Source organism: Solanum lycopersicum, chromosome 12, assembly GCF_036512215.1.
Source record: "Solanum lycopersicum chromosome 12, SLM_r2.1".
Taxonomy (NCBI): Eukaryota; Viridiplantae; Streptophyta; class Magnoliopsida; order Solanales; family Solanaceae; genus Solanum; species Solanum lycopersicum.
Genome location: NC_090811.1, coordinates 12,311,748 through 12,333,738, shown reverse-complemented (window position 1 = coordinate 12,333,738; position 21,991 = coordinate 12,311,748). Strand labels below are relative to the sequence as shown.

Here is a 21,991-nt window from a genome sequence, read left to right as displayed (position 1 = left end):
TGACAGCCAGAGTCGACAGAAGTGTTATGCAGACCGAGAGTTAGAGCCTTAGTGTTTATGAAGAGTGATCATGTTTGGCTCCGAGTATCACCCAAGAAGGGTGTGATGAGGTTCAGAAAGAAGGGCCAGCTAAGTCCTAGATTCATTGGACCCTTTGAGATATTGAGCCGAGTGGGAGAGGTGGCCTATAAGTTTGCCTTGCCACCTAGTTTGTCGGTAGTTCATCCTGTTTTCCATGTGTCTATGATTCTGATGTATATTCCGGATAAATCTCATGTGATTTCACTCGATTTTGTGGAGCATGGTCCATACTTGACCTATGAGGAAGATCCTATAGCTATATTGGATAGCAAGTCCGAAATCTTAGGACCAAGGAGCTTGTTTCAGTGAAGGTGCAATGGAAGCACCGTTCAGTAGGTGAAGCAACTTGGGAGAAAAAGTCAGACATGCATGCCAGATGTCCTCATCTTTTTGAAGTTTCAGGTACTCTCTTTTACTTTATGTTCGAGGATGAACATGATTTTTAGTGGTGGATAATGTAATGACCCGGAAGATCATTTTTTAAAAATTTGAATATTAGTGTAACTTGAATTAATTAATGGATGAGTGATCATAGATAATTGAATTAAAAGATAGTTAGTGGATTAAAGTGAATTAAATTTTATGGGGTTAAAATATAATACCTAACTTAAAGGGGTAAAGAGGAGAACGTGTGTCTTTGAGAGAGGGAGAGAACTGACAGCGAGGAAAAAAACAACTACAAAGAAAATCATAGTGAATCAGGTACCCACTTTTCTTCCCTTTCAATATAATTAATATATATCTCAGGATGATGTGATTTTGTTGAATAAATAAGGTGTATTGTGGAAATAGTATAAAAATATTATAGCATCTTTCAAGTGTTGAACGGAAACAAAATAAAAACTCATGGAAGGCGACCTAATTCATGTTACACCTAATATTTTTCTCAATTTAACAAGAATAAATAATCAACGCAGGCACCTAAAGCTATAAAAAATAGGGGACTGCAAGTATGTACATAAAATATATATATATATATATGTATATATATATACACACACACACACACACATTAAATTATTCATTGGCATAGGTATTACTGTAATTCCTAACCCGACTACTTTTCAATTGAAAAGTTTCCATTAACTTTACTTTATGCTGCCCCCATTAATGCCTTTTGTTCTTTTTTTTTTTACTATTCCAACAATACACCTTATTTTGTCAACAAAAATCACATAATGCTTACATATAGTTAAATAAACACTAAGCTTTTGTTTGTACTTGTTTTTTTCGTAGCTGTCAGTTCCCTCCCTCTCTCAAGGATACACTTTCCTCTTTACCCTTTTCAGTTAGGTATCATATGTTAACCCCAAATAATTTAATTCACTTTAACCCACTAACTATTTATTAATTCAATTATCTATCATCACCCATCCATTAATTAATTCAAGTTATACTAATATTCAAATTTTCCAAAAATGACCTTCCGGGTCATTACATTGTGATAATAAGTAATTCGCTATAATGAACATTAACCACTAATCCTAAGAATAAGTTCATCATTAATGCATATGAATTAACCTATCAATCTCCTTTGTACATGAAGTATTGATAACAACTATATATAAAAAGATGCAAATTTATATCATCTTATGGAAAAAAAGGTGCAAACTCCATAGATATATGGCATAAATTATATTACATGGTCACCTTTCTTATTATGTGATAAAAGGTAATTATTTATTATAATAATTGATTGCTAAACAGACAAATTACATAATAACTTATAATAGTAATTCCATTTAGGAAAACTTAATAGGTGAAAATGATGTTATTGAAATGTGTATGAAGTTTTAAGGTTTATTAAGAGTATTATATATTCTGTATATTTGAAGGAGAGAGTACACCTTCAAACTATGTGCGTAAACATTTTAAGATTTTGTTCAAAATTATTTATAAGAACAATTTATCATATGCTTAAGTGTTGAATCGAAATATGTTATTGTTTGAACTACAATATTCCTTGAGTGTGGAAACTTAGGAACTCTGATGGGAACACCATGCCTGTCTTTGGGGAAATACCTATTGTAATTCCTTATAATATATTTATCTAAATTTACTCCACCGCTTACTCCATATCAATATATATTCTTTCACGTTTGGTTGATTATTATTAAAGATATTCTCATGCAATTATTTTACCATTAGTTGTGTAGTAGAAAATTCAGTCAAAATGATGAATAAATTAAATTTATCTGATGAAACTAATTCAAAGTTACTTAAAAGAAATAATTGATAAAGTTTCTTTGTTTTGGTAATGAAAGCTATTTTCTAAGTGATATAACTTTTGATTAAAATATATATTCGATTCACTATTGTCTAATACAAAATTTAAGAAAAAATTTGAGATCAATGTGTAACACTTGTGTGTGCAAGCATGCTGACATGTGTGCATGTGGATGTGTGTATGAGTATGTGTTTATTGTATGTAGATCCATCAAAATTTCACAACATATATTATTTGAACATGTAGTCGTAAATACATAAAAAATTTAAAGATCAAACACATCAAATTTTAATTTAGATCTGTCTCTACTTGTAGTGTCAAACTATACTAGGTTTTAAATTGGATCAGCAAGTCCTATCATAGGCTTTAATAAAAGAAACTTCTTTAGTTGCGTATTTGGATTAATTAATCAAATGGATTAGATTAGAAGCTCCAAAGTATGAAACATAATTATGTAAATATATAGTTATATATTCTCTCTAACACTTTAAGCTTTTAGATGAGATGTTCACACACAAAAGTTTGCATTCTAGTTTTATTGATTGTCATATAGAAATATTATTCTTGACAAACAAGAAAAATAATTGGTACTCCACATATGTGGTACATGTTTAACATGTTATTAAGTGAATAAAAGTATACACTCTCTATGAATGATATACAGACTTCTGACTTGTAATTGACAATTTATGAGTTAAACTGTGTGAAATGTGAACATCTTGAAATACATAATATCAAATTCTTTATTCTTTTGAAGATATCCAAGTCAAGTTTTATTTTTTATGATAAATTTTTTTCAATTTATGAAGATTTAAATTTCTTTTATTAAAGGAATATATTATGGAGTTTTTTTGCATTTTATTCATGTGTTTGTAGAAAACAACAAAAAACAAAGATACACCTCCATGGGAAAAGCCCGAACCTAACAATCCCACTACAAAAAACCAAACTAATTATCAAAAAAGGAAATGAATAAACCAGGCCCAAACCAAACAGGATAGTGAAGTGTATCTATTCTAGGGTAGGGTTTCATAATTAGTTTTTTATTCACAAATCTTTGTCAATTTTCCGCTTTTTCCTCTCTACCTTTGATTATATTTCTTCACCTGAGAATGCTTCCTCCTTGGAATAATCCATCCCTCCACCTTCGGTTGCTACGGAAAGAAACAACTAATAAGAGTAAGTATCGTGGTTTCAGAATATTTCCTTCTTGCTTGCTATCGACATCATAGTTTCTTTGTTTCTGCGTTCTCAAGTTCCATGGGTTGCGCTTGTTATATTTTTACTATTGGTATTGTGTAAATAAGAAAATAACTTGACTTGGTAAGTCGTCTCACTTATTTTGCTACTTATATTTTTCCTTCGGTGTCCTCTATCTATCTTTCTACAGGTTGTCATGTGAAAAAGAGCATGTAAATCTTTGCTCTGCCTCCCTTTACTAGTGTTGATGGCTTCCTCTAGGTTTAATACTTAAATTCTTGACTCCATATTCCCAATTTTTCCGAGTCCTTTTTAATATCTTAAATAGCATTTCCCTTATTTTGTTGCCTCCAAGGGATTTTTAAAGATTCTTCTTCTGGAAAAATTAATGTTGTAGCCTCTCCTTACACCCTATCCTCTCAAAGGTTATACTCTTAAGTATGGGAATTGTAGTTTGTCGTTGTTGATGATTCTCCTCTAATTAGTCTCCATGCTATTAAAACTTGTGAATGTGATAGTTTCTTATCAATAGTTATGTTTTCCAAATAATCTTGTAATTGATTTTCTTTTCTTAGAATGTGTTGAAAAATAAATTGCTTCCCCTGTAAACTTCCTTGTATTTCCGTCACCATTGCTGCAATCATCCATGGACATTCCCACTTACCTCCTAGTACCTTGTACATTAGCATTGTGTCAGTGTGAATGATAAATTTTCAATGTTTTGACTGTTTGCAATGCTTGCATGCCTCTAGTATGGTTTCATCTTCTGCGAGTGTATTGGTCGTATTCTCTATGCTTGCTCCCTTTATGTGTTAAACATCTCCCTCATCATTCCTTCAACAAAATGCATAAAAATTATTACCTGAATTTTCCCGGGATGCTTCATTTGCATTGTATTTCGCCCACCCATTCGGTTCGGATCCTCATAAAACTATATTAACCTTTATTTTAGGTCAGTAACTTGTCCATGTTATCAACATATTAGACCAATTAACAGGACAATACCTATGATTTTGTTTTAGTCTTGCTAACATATACATGTTCCTAGTGACATTGCGAATGATTCATGTTAATGACGTCTTCTTGCCTTAATGCTTTATCCTATTTCTTTTTCTCCTAAATTCTCATATTACAAAGTTGTGTAGAGCTCTGTAGAAATGTCTCCTATATTCCAAACATATGTGCTCAACCACGACATTACAACTTATCTTAATTGAAGTCCATCAATGTTCATACCTACAAGAAGAGCAAAAGTAGGACCAAGTTCGGTTGATATTTAAGAAACAAATGAGCTACTGTCTCTTGGTGACGTGATTCACAAAACCAACATTTGGTGACCTCTGCAGCCCATATTTTAACTATATTATTCATTTTAAAATTTTTTAAATTTTATGCCCTCCACACCAAAATATGTTGAATGGTTCCCTGCTAAAACTCTTCTTTGATCTTATACTGATAGAGAATAGTGAAAGCTCATCTTGGCTGGCTATTCCCGCTGACTCAATCTTCCAGTCAGAGGCATTAATGGTATAGGTTATCTAAGTTAGATTCATAATCATCTTTATATGATGTTTTAAGTCCTTTTAGTGCATGCATTCTGTCCGATCATATACTAGAGTTGACAAACTTATGGGACCTTTCTGTATTTCGTGGTTATGATGTTGGTGCTCTTGGAGCCAAAAGCTAGTGGTACAATACAGAACACGTCTAATACTCATTGCTCCCTTTTCCTACGCTTTCTAGTGTCTTAAGTTGCTCATGCATATGTTATGTTTCTTTTGTGGAGTTATATCACATTGACCAGTTGATAACAAGTCTATTCTATGTTCCCTTTGAATACGAAAAAGGGTACTTTAGTTGTTGCCTGTTGTAAGAAACAAAATTTTTGCAATTTGCACTGGAAATGTGATTGATTGATTTTTCAGAGGCTGATATGTCAATGAGAAAATCGATAGGAGATTTATTAACATCTCAGCTTCTGAAAAATACTAAATCACATTTCCACCGCCAATTTCAAAAAAATTGTACTTCCAAGTAGCAGCAGCTAAAGCGCCCTTTTTTCGTATTCAAAGGGAAACATAGAATCCATTTTTTATCAACTGTTATAAATAATTCAACTTCACAAAAGAAACATAACATCAACATGAGCAACTTTAGACACTAGAAAAAGTGTCATAGAGGAACAATGAGTGTTAGGGGTCTACATGTACTTTAACACAAGCTTCCGAGTCCAGTAACACCACCATCACGACCACAAAACACTAAAACCTCTCCATATAGTTTTGCAACTCCGGCATATGATCGGACATAATGCATTGGCTTAAAAGACATCAACACATCAGTTGAAGCTAAGTATGACTCCAAGGTACCTAAACGTGATACACCATTATATCCTTAGACTAGAAAGATTGACTAAGAGGGAATAGCCAGCCAAGTTAGATGGGCATTTAGTATTCTTTATGAGTATGAGATAAAAGAAGAGTATTTTCTTAAAATTATTGAAAGCATAAGGAATTGTGTTGGAAACTATTGAAAGAGTTGGTAGTTATTTGATGATTACGAGATAACTTATTTCTCGAGTCCTTAGCATAAGTTATCTCGTAATTAGTTATCTCAAGTTGATAATTAGTTGAACAGCTTGTGTTTGCTGCAATATTTGCAAATATACATGTTGTTTTTTGGAAGTTTGCTGGATAATTTTGAAATTCAAAGCCAGTGCAATGGATTTCATTTTGTCCATTTTGTGCTTTAAATAGTGCGTAATTTGATTGGTTTGTTGAATTGATTCATTACTACTCCTTTTATTTCAATTTACATGACATTGTTTTTTTATTGCTTGTTTGCAAATTTGATAAGTAATATTCCAATAATAGGTTATAATAAACGAAAGTTGTCTTAAGTTTCCTAATCTATTTTGGGGGGAAAGGACGGATTTACCCACGAACTTTGATAATGGTACGTAAATTACCTCTGTCATACATAGCGTCAACCTAAGCCCCTGCCGTCCAATTCTAGGTACACATGTCCCTCTTATTAACGGCCCTCTCATATTTTATATGTGTCATAATGCTAATAAACAACCCATTTGACTTTTCATTTTAACCCATAAACTAACAACCCACCCCATAAACCCAATACGCGATTCCCTCTAAAAATATCCTAATTAAAAGACCCATATCTCCATTGGAGAACAACTTGGTTGTGACAATTCATTGGGTGTGTTCAATCACGGTGGGAATGTGATGATGAATACTGGGTTTTATCATACAGTCCATTTGAGTAAATTACATGTTGCACTTCAGTTTGTACTTAATTCACAAACCTTTTGTTCGATGAAAACTCAATCTTGTAGACCACAAATACTGAAGTTAATCTTAACAAAAAGAAAAGGAAGCAACAAATAAATAAATGGAAGCCAGATGTTGATGATTATAAATCGCTAAAACATGTCAAATTTTTAACTGAAATTCATGTGAATTTTGTGCAAAAAGAATTTCATAACCCATGGAGTTATACCTGTAGCAGGTGTATATAGTTCCATAGGGTATGGAATTCGTTTTACATAAAATTCTCATGAATTTCAGTTACGAATTTAATATTTTTTGACCATTTAAAATAACCAGCATTTCACTTTCATATGTTTATTTGTTGTTTTCTTTCCTTTTTGTTAAGATTACTTTGTGTATTTATGTAAGCAAGATTGACTATTGCATTGTTCAAAAGGATTGTGAATTAAGTAGATACTGACAGTGCCGCATAGAATTCACTCATATTAACTATATGATGAAACGATAGTAATTACCATCTCATTCACACCTTGATTTAATACATCCAACAAATTGTCACAGCCCAAACTGAAGTTGTTCTGTCAAGGAAATTTGGGTCTTTCAATTAGAATATATCTTAGAGGGAATCAGATGGGTATTGAGTTTAATAAAATGTGTGCTTCCATTACAAGTCAAAGGACCAGATTCCTTAATTGAACCAGACATATATTGAAAAGTAAATAACAATAATAAAACAACAGAAGGACTTTACGTGGAAACCTCCTTTCTCAAGGGAGTAAAACCACGACCTGTTGCACAAGATTTTCAACTGTTTCACTAATATTCCTTAAAATAAAAGTGAACCCAGTTGCACCCAATATGAGAAAAAGTTATTAATCACACAATCAAGTATCTACTTATTACTTGAAGAGCCTCATCAGATACAACATGTCCACTAAGATATCACCCCTAGATAACTTAGAGTTTTCCTAAGCGGATACAACACCACCCACTAAAGTACCTAACTCTAAATGAATTAGAATTTCCCATACAACATTGCCCACAAAAAACTATCTGATTCTTATGTAGATTTAGGATCAGATTTTGCAACACATGTTAAAAAGAACAAAACCTAAGACCACTAAGCTTGCAGCTCTATCTTGTTCGAGTTTGATCTTGAGCATGAATCTTCACTTTTCGATCAACTTTTGTAAGAGTTCTAGAGAGATTTTTCAACTTTAAAAAACTAAGGTTATGACTATTGGGCACTAGGTCAATGAAGAATAGTCACAACCTTCGAGACCACACCATTGGTCCAGGTCTCTTTCCATTTTGCAATAGTTGGAGCCTTGGACCAACCAGCTGTACTTTTTCCAGCCTAGCAATGCGGAGTACGTCACACCAAGGACATGGTCCTTGGGTTTGTCAAGTCATCAGTAGGATAATATGCACCAACCAATTGTACCTTTTCCAGCCTGGCAGTTTAGAGAATATATCGCACCATGGACCAGGTCCCTTCACGAGGTCCCTAGGTTTGTCGAATAATCAAAACTACAAATAACATTTTCCCCATTTTTAATGATGACCCACCATACAATGGTGCTTTCATTTTTCTTCCCCCCTTGTAGAGCAGACACACTCCATATTCATCTGTTGTTTCCTTCCCCCTTTCGCTGTTATCTTGTTTGCAGTCATCAACCTAAGAACCATCTGAAAACCTCAAAATTGATTCCCCCTTTTGGCATCATAAAAAAGTATTATAGTAAACCAATAGAACAAGTAAGATTGATAAGCAATATCACATCAAAGAAAACACCAACATAGTTATTAACACTGGAGGAAACAAATATTAACCACAACAAAACAGGAATCCATTTCATAAGCACAACAGTTAACATTCAATATATATAAATTAAAGTGATATCTGAGTACCATTGACACTGCCCACACATAAAAACAAAAAGGAAGGACTATGAGGAGGGAGGGGGATGAGAGAAGAAACTATTAACAAGAGTAAGACTAGAGTTTGTTGCATCATTATCCTTGATCACCTTCTCTTGAAGAGTAGAAAATTTTGCCATGAGCTCATCATTTGGATTTTGTAGCTCCTTAACAACCCAATACCATGTACGTCTATTTGTGCTTTGAGCAATTCTACCTTTAGAAAATCCATTTTAGAATCTTTCTCGCTCATACACATAGAGTTATCTCCCTAGTTCATGCTTCAATGGCTCTTGTTCCATAACTAACTGAGATATCTTGCTGAGAGGACCATGTTTTACTTCAATGCACTAACATTCTATTAGAGTAGTTAGAGTAGAAGTTTGTTTGGTTGTACCAATCTTACCCATCTCCACAAGAATGTAAAGGTAGTTAAACTCTTTCATCAGAAAGTATCCATACCCCATGCCATGCTAGTCATTGCGTTCAATCACTGTTTTGTACAAGCGCTCCATTATGAGAGACGAAATATCTATGGGATCAAATTTTCTTAGTGTCTCCATGAGTTATAGATAAGTTGAAGTGGCAATAGTCCTCTTTTCTTTTCGAGTAAGGAGAAATTGGTTAACAAACTCGAACAACAACTGATACTCTCCTATCATGAGCTTTTTCTGAATCCAAGCACGACGAGTATTAGGAATATCAGAACATACCTTCACAAACTCTTTGGTGCATGTTTTCCAACAAAGGACTTGATCCCTCCTCTGGGTACATCGAGGATTTTACCTAGTAGGTCTCCATCCAAGTATAGATTCTTATATCATACCCTAGAGTTGATGTTGTCATCCTCTGAAAATTCTATGCTGTAATAAAATTCTCGAACTTCTTCCTCATGCAGAATAGGTGATTTGGTTTAAAGCAGGTGGATCCAAGACTGAATTTCTACCAGATCATGCAACGATTTTATTCCTGGATTCTGGATAATGTCCATGTTGAATACACTGCCACCCTAAACACTTTGTACATGCAGGTTGTCGATGATGGTCTGCTTGATTACTATATGATCCTCATAATTTCATTTGGGACCAGGTCCACTTTGGAGATTTTTTGTTCATCAGGAGAAATTTCTCTCTTCCTATGTTTCCCTTTTCTTTTGTGACTTTTCCCTTTCCCTTCTCTAAATCAACCCTTTTTTCGACAAAAGTCTTACATTTTCTTTTGATCTTTCCCTTTCTAGCCTTCTTCGAAAGTTTTTGCTTTTTATCTTCAGAAACTTCTCTAACACACTCTTTTACACAACCTTCTCTACAGACTTCCACTACATTATCAACAGGAACTTTAAAGTTGTCTGACCGGATTTTATTTTCCTTCGATTCTCAGTAGTGGTTTACTTGTTGGACTTTATAGAATCACCCATGATTTTTTGAGTAACTGCAATACTAGAGGGTCTTCTTGTAAGTGTGTCTTCAATCACCTTCTCCTTCCCTTTGGCAGATGTTGGAATAATTTATCTTTGAATCATCCATTTGAGAGGACGATTATCCTCATTAGTGTAAGTGGAATCGGATGAAGGGTAGCCACCGATCTCAAGAGTTTTGTCAAATATCAATTGAGATCCATCTAGCAACTCTTCCACACCCTGTTCATCTTCTTCATTCAACACTTATTCTCTCATACAAGATAATCTTTCCATAACCAAGTTTTCACTAGCGGAAAAAATATTTGACTTTGATAACTTAGTCTTGGGACGGTCTGCCTAAAAAAGATTGTCAGAGAGAACCCTAGAACAAGGACTAGGTTTGTATAAGAGTGCTGGGTTATTGAGGTAAAACGGAGATAGGCGGTTAAAAGAACTCGTAGTACTATTGTTGACTAGAGAAATAGTCGACATTCTTGACAGAGACACCACGTCAGAACAGGTGTATAATACCACTAGGTATATTCCGTTTAGAGAGTCTAGAATTTCTTTTAATAAGATGGATATTGATACATCATGTTTGAGAAAAGAAACTTAAATACTATAGAGAAATGAAACAGAGAGACAAATAGGGTTTTGATGGAAGACTTAGACATAAGGTTTTTGAAATGTAAAGAGATGGAGTAAAGAAAAGTCTATATAAAAAGAACATGAAATTATGTATCAAGTCCCTGAATAGACGAGTCTCTTGGACTTAAAGCGATGGGACAAAAGACAGAAAGGTTGATTACTAACACATGGAGATCTTAATGGTTCTCATTAGACTGTTTAAAACAAATTTAAAGAGTGATAACCTTGGGAGGGACCATTTCGTCAACTGCAAAAGAGACATGATTACGAAATGGTTCTGGCCATTCTCTGCTCCTGCACTTTCCATGGGTTTACACCTGCAACAGATACATAGATGATCGCACTTAAACAATGTGTTTCAAATTATAAGGATATCTGCCCTCCACATCATAGCCAAAAAAAGTATTGGAGGCCTCTTGCTGAGATTAGGTTAGTGCATGTTCATCATTCCAAACATTAGCCTCTTACTCTCAAATTGATCCTTGTTGAGAGATTTTGTAAATATATACGTAATCTGATCTTCCGTCCTGCAGTATTTCATGAGGATGTTCCCTTTTTCAAAAGATCACTTGCACGATAAAATAGGGCAACTCCTCTGTTTTCTTTATATACCTCAGAATCCTCTTAGCTTCTTAGATGTGATTCCCTAGGCATGCTTGGAAATGTGCACACATTCCTACGCTGAAAACAATGGCTGGCCTTCTTGTGGTCAAATACAATAGAGATCCAATTATGCCTATGTATATAAATTAGCCTCATTTTCTTTTATTTTTTAGATTATACCCATTGGGGTATCAATAGGCTTAGAATCCACCATATGAAACTTCTTACCAGCTCTTTTGTGTACTTGTCGTGACAAATGAAGGTGCCTTTTGAGGTTTGCTTGATCTGCAGACCCAAGAAGAAGTTGAATTCTCCCATCATGCTCATCTCGAATTCATTTTCCATGAGAGTGGAAAATTCTTCATACATATATTCAGATGTAGATCCTAAGATGATATCATCTACATATACTTTGATAATGAGTAGTTCTTCTTCTCTTTTTCTAAAAGAAAAGGGCTTGTCAATGTTCGCCCTCTTGAAACCGTTCTTCAGTAGAAATTCTAACAACCTTTCGTACTAGGCTCTAGGTGCCTACTTCAGTCCATACAAGACTTTGTTGAGTTTGAACACATGATTTGGAGATTAACTTCCTCGAATCCAAGTGGTTGTTGAACATATACTTCTTCCTTTAGATCCCTATTCTAAAAGGAACTTTTGAGTTCCATTTGTAACAACTTGTAACCCATGAATGCTGCAAATTCTATGAGCATTCTAATAGCCTTCATTCTAGCAACAGGGGCAAATGTCTCATCCGAGTTGATGCCTTTTTCTTGATTATATTCTTGAACAACCAGCTTGGACTTGTTTCTAGTGATAACCTACTCTCATCAAGCTTATTTCTAAATATCCACCAGGTCCATGTGATGGCTCTGTCAGTAGGTCTTGGGACCTGGTACCACACATTGCTTCGCTAAAACTAATGTAGTTCATATTGCATAGTGTTTACCGAGTCAGCATCCATCAGGGCCTCTTTCACATATTTAGGCTCAATAGTAGAAATGAAGTCTGAGAATGCAACCAAATTACTTATTTTTTACCTTGTTTTCATTCCAGAATTTAATGGGGAAACGAGATTTCAAGGGGGTGAGATGAATTATGCTTTTATACCAATCTGGAACCCAGGGATTGTGGTTGGTCAATTTTTTTTCTTCATCTTTAGAATCATCATAAACATGAGGATAAATGTTCTCTTGACTTTCATCATTTGAAGGACAAGGTCCCATAAAAGGTTAGTCATCCTCCTTCACCTTCTCATATGGACTAGATTATCAACATGAGAGTCTAGATTCACCTTAGCTTCAGTCTCATTACCTTCACTGCTCTATAACTTAAATAGTTCCACCATATCATCATCATCCTTCATATCTTTGTTCTTCAAATCACCACTTTCATCAAAAATCATATGAACACATTCCTCAATACATAGTGTTCTTTAGTTGAAAACTCTATACGCCTTGATTGAAGATAATTACCCCACAAAAATACCTTCATCACTTTTGGGATCAAACTTACCTAGATCATCCTTGCCATTATTTATCATAAAGCACTTGAACCCAGAAGGCCTTAGGTGACTTAGCTTTTGTTTCTTGTCGTTAAGTAGCTCACAGGGTGTTTTGTTTAGGAGAGACCGAATCAAATATCAGTTATTCACATAGCAAGTAGTGTTGACTGCCTCAACCCAGAAGTTTTGAGGGAAATTTTACTCAATAAGCGTGGTTCTGGCAATACTATTAGTGTTCTATTCTTCCTTTCCATCAGAACATTTTTTTGAGGTGTTCTAGGCGTTCCGAAGTTGTGGTTGATACCATTTTCTGCACAGAAGACATCAAGCTTCACTTTTCAAACTCATTCCCGTGGTCGCACCTGATCTCAGCAATCAAGTAGTTGATATTTGTTTGAATCATTTTGAGAAAGATCATTAGCACATCAACGGTCTCAGACTTAGACTTGACAAAACATAGTCCACGTGAATCCTTGGTAGTCATCCACGACCAATAGGATGTACTACTTTCCACATCAAATCTGTTTTCTCGCAGATCCACACAAATCCATATGTATTAAGTCAAGGAACCTTTAATAACTAACTTGCTTCTTTGATTTGAGTGATGATCTGGTTCGTTTCCTTTTAACAAATGCATCACACATTTTATGGTCACTTAAATTCAAATTTTTCATACCACGATCCAAGTCCCTAGAAAGTAGTTTGTTCAGTAGAGAAGAGTTCACGTGACCTAGACTTCAATGCCACAAGTTATGACTTTTACTTTGAGCACTTAGGCATGTATGATCGTCTCCTTGAGTTGTTTCTAGTTCTGCCACATACATTTTTTTCCTCCTTTTGGCCATCAAAAACACTTTTTTTAGACAAAAAGGTGATAATGCATTTTTCAGTCAAATACAAAACTTCATTTCCCTTATCACATATTAAGGAGACTGTAATTTAACCCACTATGATAGTTCAAATTTTCAATCGAATCTTCAAGAGATTTTCCAAGTCTTCAAACTTTGAGAATATACCCTTTCTTTCCATCGCCAAAAAGGATACATCTCCTTAAAGTGCCTTGAGTGAAACAAGTCTTCGGTATATCCAGTCACATGCTTCGAGCAACCACTATCCATATAGCAGCACTTGCTGCTAGTTCCTTCACTCATCTGCAACAGAAATTATTTGTTAGATTTGGGAACATACTTCAATATAAGTTCCCAAGAAACTGACCAAGGAGTAATAAAGGTGTTTTTTGCCCAATGAGACATATTTGTTTTTTTATATATATTTAAGGCTTTACAAACATGACCAGGTCCCCTCTTTTTTTGAAGTCTCTGTCTGGAAGATTTAACAGTTAAATCAGGTCCCTTGTTGAGCCATTCTCTATCTAGCACAAACCAAGAATTTCTCTTGTGAGTCCTTACAAGCAACACAATTCTCTTTTAGATGGTCATTCGACCACACATACGTATTTGTTGTGGAGGTTTAGCGAGGAGTAATGTTCAGACTTTCAACGCCATTTTGTTATAGTTTCTTTGACTGGTGATGTTTGAGAGCTTTTTAGTGGAGCTGGTCCATTTTAGAGAAATTTGAAGTTCTTTCATAAGATTGAAAAGGTCCCTTTCCATTTGATCATTCCTTTCTAAGGCTAGGGAAAGTCTGGCCTCAATAATATTCAAATTGTTTTGTAACTCTGCTTGCATATTAGTAGTTTCCATTTTTTCCCCATATTTCTCAATCATTAGATCTAGTTGCTATCTAGTTCTAGTTTTTCAGATTCTAGAAATATTACTTGTTCCTCAAGAACTGATATCTGAATCACCATCACCGCTCTTATATTAAGATAGACTATCAAGACTACTGTTCAAAGTGTCCTTTTTAGTCGATCAAGACATTTGCTAGGTTTCTCAACCTTTGCACAGAGGAAATATTTAAGTTTTGCTTGATATCAAAGAGGGTTACCTTTTCTTCATCGTCCTCATTGTGTGATTGAACCATGAAGGCAAAAAGCCCACCAAACATGTTTGCATCATCTTAAGCAACTACCATGGATACATTATCGAGGCATTCTTAATCTCCTGATTCATTTGATGTGTCCCCCCCATACAACAAGAGCTTTCTTCACCACTTGGTCAGCTACAAATTTTCTTTCGTTTTTATCAAGTACTAGGTCCCTCTTTATTTCCTTTTCACGTCCAGTTCTATCAAACTCTTTGTTTTCAGCTTTAACCATCAGGCAGTATGTCATAAATTGCCTAACCTTTCCATTGTAGTTCGAGAAAGATTTCCCCCTTTCCTGAACCCTCTATGTTTCTAACAATTTTATGAAATTTCCCGGTAAGATAGGCCATGTTATCCTATTCACTAGAGGCTTCACCAAATGAAATTTTGAGGATCGGAGACTTGTATTTTTTGGATTCATTCTTTGAGAAGTATTGTTTTTTGTTCATTTCATGGGTTTTAATATTTCAAACAAGAGTATCCATTGTCAATACTTAGATCCTAAGCCTCAATAATAGCATCCACTCTGCTTGACCAAGACTTCGGAAGAACTCGAAGCACTTTCCTCATTAGCTTGTTAGAATTTATAGGGTCACCCAAACTTTGTAGCTCACTGGTTATGGATGAGAGTTCTGTATGCATATCATGAATAGTTTCTCTTTATTTTATTGTGAAATTCTCATATTGGGTGGTGAACATGTCCACCTTTGATTCCATTACAAGCTCTGTGCCGTCATGTGCATTCCTACGCTAGTCTAGATTTCTTTTGCTAATTCACATGCAAAAACCAAGTTATATTGTTCAGCAACAATCCCACACACTAGAATCTTCTTTACTTCGTAGCTTTTCTCAATCTTCTTTTTGTCTGCTTCGTTGTAATGTTGCCAAATATTTGGAACAACTTCTATTATTTCAACATACTTCACTTTAATAGTTGGAATTAAGGGTCCATCCAACATTATGTCCCATGGTTCGTTGTCTCCATCCAGTAGATAATCGTGCATCCTTGTTTTCCATCAGATATAGAACTTCCCATTGAAATGTGGTTGTCGTGTTTATGATTTTCCCTGTTCTAGGTTCAACTGAGTAGCCATTCTTTGACATATGTATATTTTTTGTGTTAACCAGCTAGATAACCTAGAATTTTCCTTAGCAAACACAACAGTGCCAACTAAAACACCTAACCTTATATGATTCAGAATTTCCCTAGACAAATACAACACTGCCCACTAAATAAGTTACCTCTAACTAATTTAGAATGTAGTACCAAATAACTATATCAGGCCTCTATAGATTTAGGATCACATTTATAATATATGTTAAGAAGAATATATCCCAAGACCAGTAAGCTTGCAACTCTATCTTGTTTGAGTTTGATCTTGATGATGAATCTTTACTTTTTGATTACCTTTGTAAGAGTTCTTGAGAGATTTTTCAAGCTGCAAAAAACTAAAGTTGTGACTATTAGAAAAGTATGTATGTACCTGTAATTGGACGGGAGGCACTTAGGTGAACACAAAGAATAATGAAGGGCATATATGTATCATTTTTCAAAGTTCAGGGGTAAATCTGTCCTTTTATCATTTATTAACAAGACCCCAAAAATGACTTAGGTGAACTAGATCCTAAAATGTTTGGCTTGATGTTCTAAGGTCTAAATAGGTCTAATATATGGTATAGAGGTAGTAGCTAAAGTATTAGGTGTATCGGAAGTAAAAAGTCAAGGGACTATTAAGACATTCGATGACTAAGTCACCTATGTGCCTCATATGTGGTTTTATTTTCTATTGTGTTATTAATGAGGTTTTAAGGTCTATAAATGATTTATTATAACATGTATAGAAATTGTGTCGAGTTTTGTGGAGTTTGGAGGTCAAACGTCCATGAAGTTCAAAAGAAGTTCCTTGAAATGACCTTGTGTGTCTAGGAATGTTTCATCTAGTATCACATGTTCGTTTTGGATGAAATTTATGTGATAGGTGTTAAACTTATATATGATCGTATTTGGGTTGGAATCATCCAAGAAATAATCCCCAAGGACCATCCAAGGGTCCTTGAGGAAGGACCCAGGTTGGTGGCCAAAACTGCCAAAAGGCAGTCCACCTAAGAAAGGCAATCGACGACAAGTAGCCTATCCGACGCCCCGTAAGTGGTGGGCGTGGGTATGTACTTATCTTGAGTTGAAAAGAAACCTATTCCAAGCCTCTGAACACATCGACGGTTGCCAGCACGTCCCATAATTTGGTCTACTCCCCGTCGATGGGCAGTCCGTCGATTGGCCTGTTTCTGTGTGCTGTTCACTGCCATGGGTAGGGGTGAACTTGTAAATTCACCCCACATCTAAATGGATGTATTGGAGGTTTATTAATAGTATATTGGGTATTTTAAAAGGGTATATAAGTTATTAATACTTAGAAGATTTCATTCTTCCAAATCAAAACATATTCCCTCCTAAACATCCTCCAAAAACCTCCATGTAAGTTCAAAGTGAAGAGGGAGCTTAAAGATGGGTCTTTAATGGAATTTTTTCTTCAATTAACTTTGTATTCTTCAAATAAGGTATGGGATTTCTTCATCTAATGCTTACTATCACCTTAGATCCAATTTCAAAAATGATTTTCAAATATTTCAAAAAGATGAAAAAGTCGAATTTGTACTCTAAGTCGTGGGTTCTTACATAAATGGTTTCAAGACGTTTATATATATATGATGAAATTGATGTATAATTGATGTTTTCCAATGAAATTCTCCATGAACCCTTGATCTTCTCAAATCTCTCAATTTCAATAAAATATGGGTGAACTGATTATGCTTTGATATTCATAAATTCATGCGTAGATTGTTATGGTCTTTGGATTCATGTATATATTATGGTTAATTTGTTTATAGGTTGCTTCAATTAGATTAATTGAATAATAAATACTCTTAACTCTATTGCATGTTAAGCTTATTGAATTGATATTGACTTAATGCTTATAGATTCTAGTGTACATTTCTAAGGGCTTTCTAATGATTAAGAATTTTATTCAATTGATATCTAATTGGTTTAACATTGATATATCTATAATGAATTAACTTAGATCTCATTGAGTATTATAGTTTGTGTAATGAATTGATGTTCATGGCCATCGGTAAGGGTCTTATGGTATCAAATTGGATGAATAAGCTTTGGAATCGAAGTGGTAAGATGGAGTGGAGTAATGAAGACCTAATTCATTTTAATTAATTTTAATTATACTTCAATTATGTTGTGATTTGTATGGTCCACTTATGGCGGCGGGACTATCGGAATTGATGTGTCCTTGTTGGCACTACTTTATGCAATATGACGACTTTGGCCTTGTCGGCACTACTTGAAGTACTATGATGTTTTGTATAGTTGTTTTATGTGAAGTATGAGTATATCTGCCTATATGCAAAGGAATATGAAAGTATGTGTACTTGTTATGTATTTTAGGAAATCATGTAAACTATGATGATGTGCTTCTATGTGTAGTCTTAGGGTTGATACATGGTTGTTCCTACTTGACTATATGAGTCCATAATGGTTATAATTATAATTATATGGTAGTGTGTAGGATCAGTTAAAGATGATAATGGTTATTCATATGTGCTTGTAAAATGATTAGAAATATATGTTAAGGTGATGTATCTGGTGTTTTGTCTTGGTTGACTTGCGTCCTTTACTTGATGCTTGTATGAGTATGAATATATGATGTCTTGACTTAGAATGATTAAGTCTCTTAGTATTGAATGTATAATTCATATGTGACCTTGAATGATGTTAAGAGGGCCTTTTATGTGAAACCTTGAACTTAGTGGTAAGGTTATGTATGTTGAAATTGAAAGTCATAATTGTATCCTTCAAGTAAAGGAATGATGGACTTAAGGTTAATTGGATGGAATGGCATCATATTAATCCTTAGGAAAGTCATCAAGAGCTTCTTGTCGCCATTGGAAGGTAGCCGTAAGAGGTCCTCTTTGGTAGGGTAAATGTGATTAGGTTATGAACTTGTTATGGTACCCTTTAATGTGAATTACTCTATAAGAACGAAGTCTATCACTAAGTGAGTATGGTAAGGGATGTATTTCTAGTTAACTAAAAGACTAGAATACAAATCACGCCCTTCATATTCCTTAATCATGTGCCTATATGGGATGTGTCCTAGTTTTACCTTTTGCTATTAGAACACTCTCATCGGAGTAGGTTAGAAATCCGGATTCCATGCTTTGATAACATGGTTAATGTCGGTTAATGCCTATTATCATCATGTGGGATACCTATTAGCTTTTGATAAGTTCTATGAAGTTTAGGTCGTGGTATGGAACGCTATCTAGACATTGCACAATAGGCTATGAAGGTGTTAGTCAGAGTCCCTAAGTCATGTTCAAGACCATTACTTGAATGTCCTTTTTGTGTTGAATGTTTATTAATGAACTAGTGAATGTAATGACTTAAGTTAACAAAGTATGTTAAAATGAAGTAGTACTTATCTAGAGTAATTAAGGGTTGTCTAGTTAAGGTGTGAAGGGGGCATAGGAATTGTCACTTCTTATTTTACCTTGATAAGACTTAAGAATGAATCCAGATAGGGAAGTTGGTTCATTATATGGACATGATCTAAGCGTTAGGTAATCTTAAGGATTATTTAAGTAATCTTGAAGAGGTCACTATGGACTTTATCTTCTTAATTTACTTAAGTATGTCTTTTGATAGACTTTGAAAGGAGAATGTCATATCACCTATATGCTAATGTGTTAAATAAGAATGATTCTATCTTAAGTAGTCTGTAGGATCTCTTGAGTGTGTGTGTAAGGGATTGTATGGGCAGTCGCTTCACAACTCACTCAAGTGAGACTTAGAATCACCTTTGGTAGGAGAATCTCATGTTCTTATGTTAATGTCTCGTAACTCTGTATGTGACTCATTATAAGTAATTTTGAGGGTCGTTTCGGAATATATAGAGAGGGTGTATAGGCGGTATCTCTTTGTGTGACTTATGTGAGTCTTAGGATAGCTTTGAGTGAGAAGATTACATGCTAAAGGGTGTTTAAAGTGAAGTGAAGGAACTTTACTGTACACGGATGTGAATTCACTATAAGGTTTATAAAAATGTGATTATTTGTTTAAGTGATTTCTTATGTGTTTCTGAGTTGTCAAATGTTATTTTTATGCTTATATTATGATGTTTTAATCAAAATTTATGAAAAGCTCGCTATTTACTAAATGTCCTATTTTCATGGTTTTTCGATGGCTTCCATACTTAGTACATCTAATGTGCTAACCGCTTGTTTTACTTTTTAACTAAAGTGTAGGGAAATGGAATCTTAATGTGCCATGGAGGATGTACAGGTTTCTAAGGCTTTGAAAATGATGTATTGGTGAATCCTCATCGATTCGAGGACAATATCCACATGTTCCTTTATGTCTTGTATGTGCTTAGTTCTTAGTGTTGTTAACTCTAAAGTTTAGATGGTTCAAGTAGATATTGTAAAGATTTAATGTGTTAAATTAAAGTTTTCCGCTTGTATAATGTTTATGAAAGATTTATTGGTGTGTGAAGAAAGTTTTAAAGTCTTACCCATTTTGGTATGTTTATTATGCAATGAATGATATGAGAGGCTTAATGAGACTTCTTGAAGTCTCATTTTCTGTGTGATTACACAAGGACGCCCTAACTTCTAGGGTCTACTTGCGGATCGTGATAATTTAACTAGTCCGGTGGATTGGATTTCCATCACCAATTATTGAAAATATAATCAAGTAAATAATTGTGCATTCTCTCTAATGCATTAAGCTTTATGTTGAGATGATCATATGCAAAGGCCATGCATTAAAATTTCAGCACCAGATATATTAGAAAAAAATTTCACGACACAAAAAAAGCATTTACTTGAGTAAATCCAATTAGACACTCTCTAAATATGATATATGTACATGTGATTGAGAATTAACGAGTTAAACCATGGAACATGTGACAATCTTGAAATCCATCGTGATTAGTTTTTTCACCATTTCAAGACTTCAAAGTATGGATTATAATATTTTTTTCCATTAATAAGAACTAAATTTAGTTTTTAAGATGAATAAAAGTATACATTGTGATCTACATTTGAATTTTAAAAGGTGGAATGAAAAATGAAAGTAGTGTATTCTTTAAAAAATTGTAACTTTTTTGGAGAGTTGTGATTTTTTCGAAGAGTTTTGAGTTTTCTAAGAGCTTGCGACATTTTCGAAGGATTGTGACCTTTAGACAAGTTGTGATTTTTTCAAAGGATTGTGAACTTTCTAGTAAGGCCCTATAAGCACATATTCACACTACCCTTTGATATCTATAAATAGAGGGTTTCCTCTCATTTTTTACATAATGAATTTTGAGAACCTCTTCTTATTCTGCGTTAATAATTAGTTTTAGTATACTTTACTCCTGTTGAGTGATTCACTTACACTTTGGTTTAAGGTACAAATTTACCGAGGAGTAAGATCATTTTATCCTGAGAGAATATATTTCATGAGGAATTTTTTTTCTTAAGGACGCATTGTGCATTCAAAAGACTAGAGTTTCTTCTTTTCAATATTTTTTCTCGTTTGTTGCACTTTATATTTTCTTTACTAGTTTTAACTTTTTGGTTTAGAAACTATATTTTAACACATTTCCTTCCAGAAAACTCACAACTCTTCAAAATAGTCACAACCTTTTATTTTCAATTCACACCTCTTAAATCACAAACAATAATCTCATAATGTTATAATTTTATGCCTCGTAAAAACTAAATTTAATTCTTCATTAATGGTAAAAGATGATCATACACATTAAGGTTTAACTTTGATATCTTGAAATATTAAAAGAAATTATTATGATGTATTTCAAGATGTTCACATTTTGCATGGTTTAACTCCTAAATTCTCAATCACATGTAAATATATCATATTTAGAGTGTATACTTTAATTTAATCAATTATATATTTTATTCTGTTTCAAGCATGTGATATTTTCTTCTGATATATTATTGGTGGAGAAATTTGAATATTTGTGATCATGTAATCATCTATGAATTTAATTAGTTAGAGAAAATATACAATTATTTACTTAATTATGTTTTAAACATTCAGAACTGGAACTCCAATCCGCGAGACT

The 21,991-nt window shown here is 34.1% G+C and overlaps 1 long non-coding RNA gene across 1 annotated transcript; it reads left to right on the top strand.

The window, feature by feature from the left end:
- The first annotated feature begins 3,318 nt into the window (after positions 1 to 3,318).
- LOC112940478 (uncharacterized) lies at positions 3,319 to 20,401 on the top strand. The gene is made up of 2 exons (XR_003244715.2): positions 3,319 to 3,487; positions 20,164 to 20,401. It is a non-coding gene; the product is annotated as an uncharacterized lncRNA (long non-coding RNA).
- Positions 20,402 to 21,991: the final 1,590 nt, after the last annotated feature.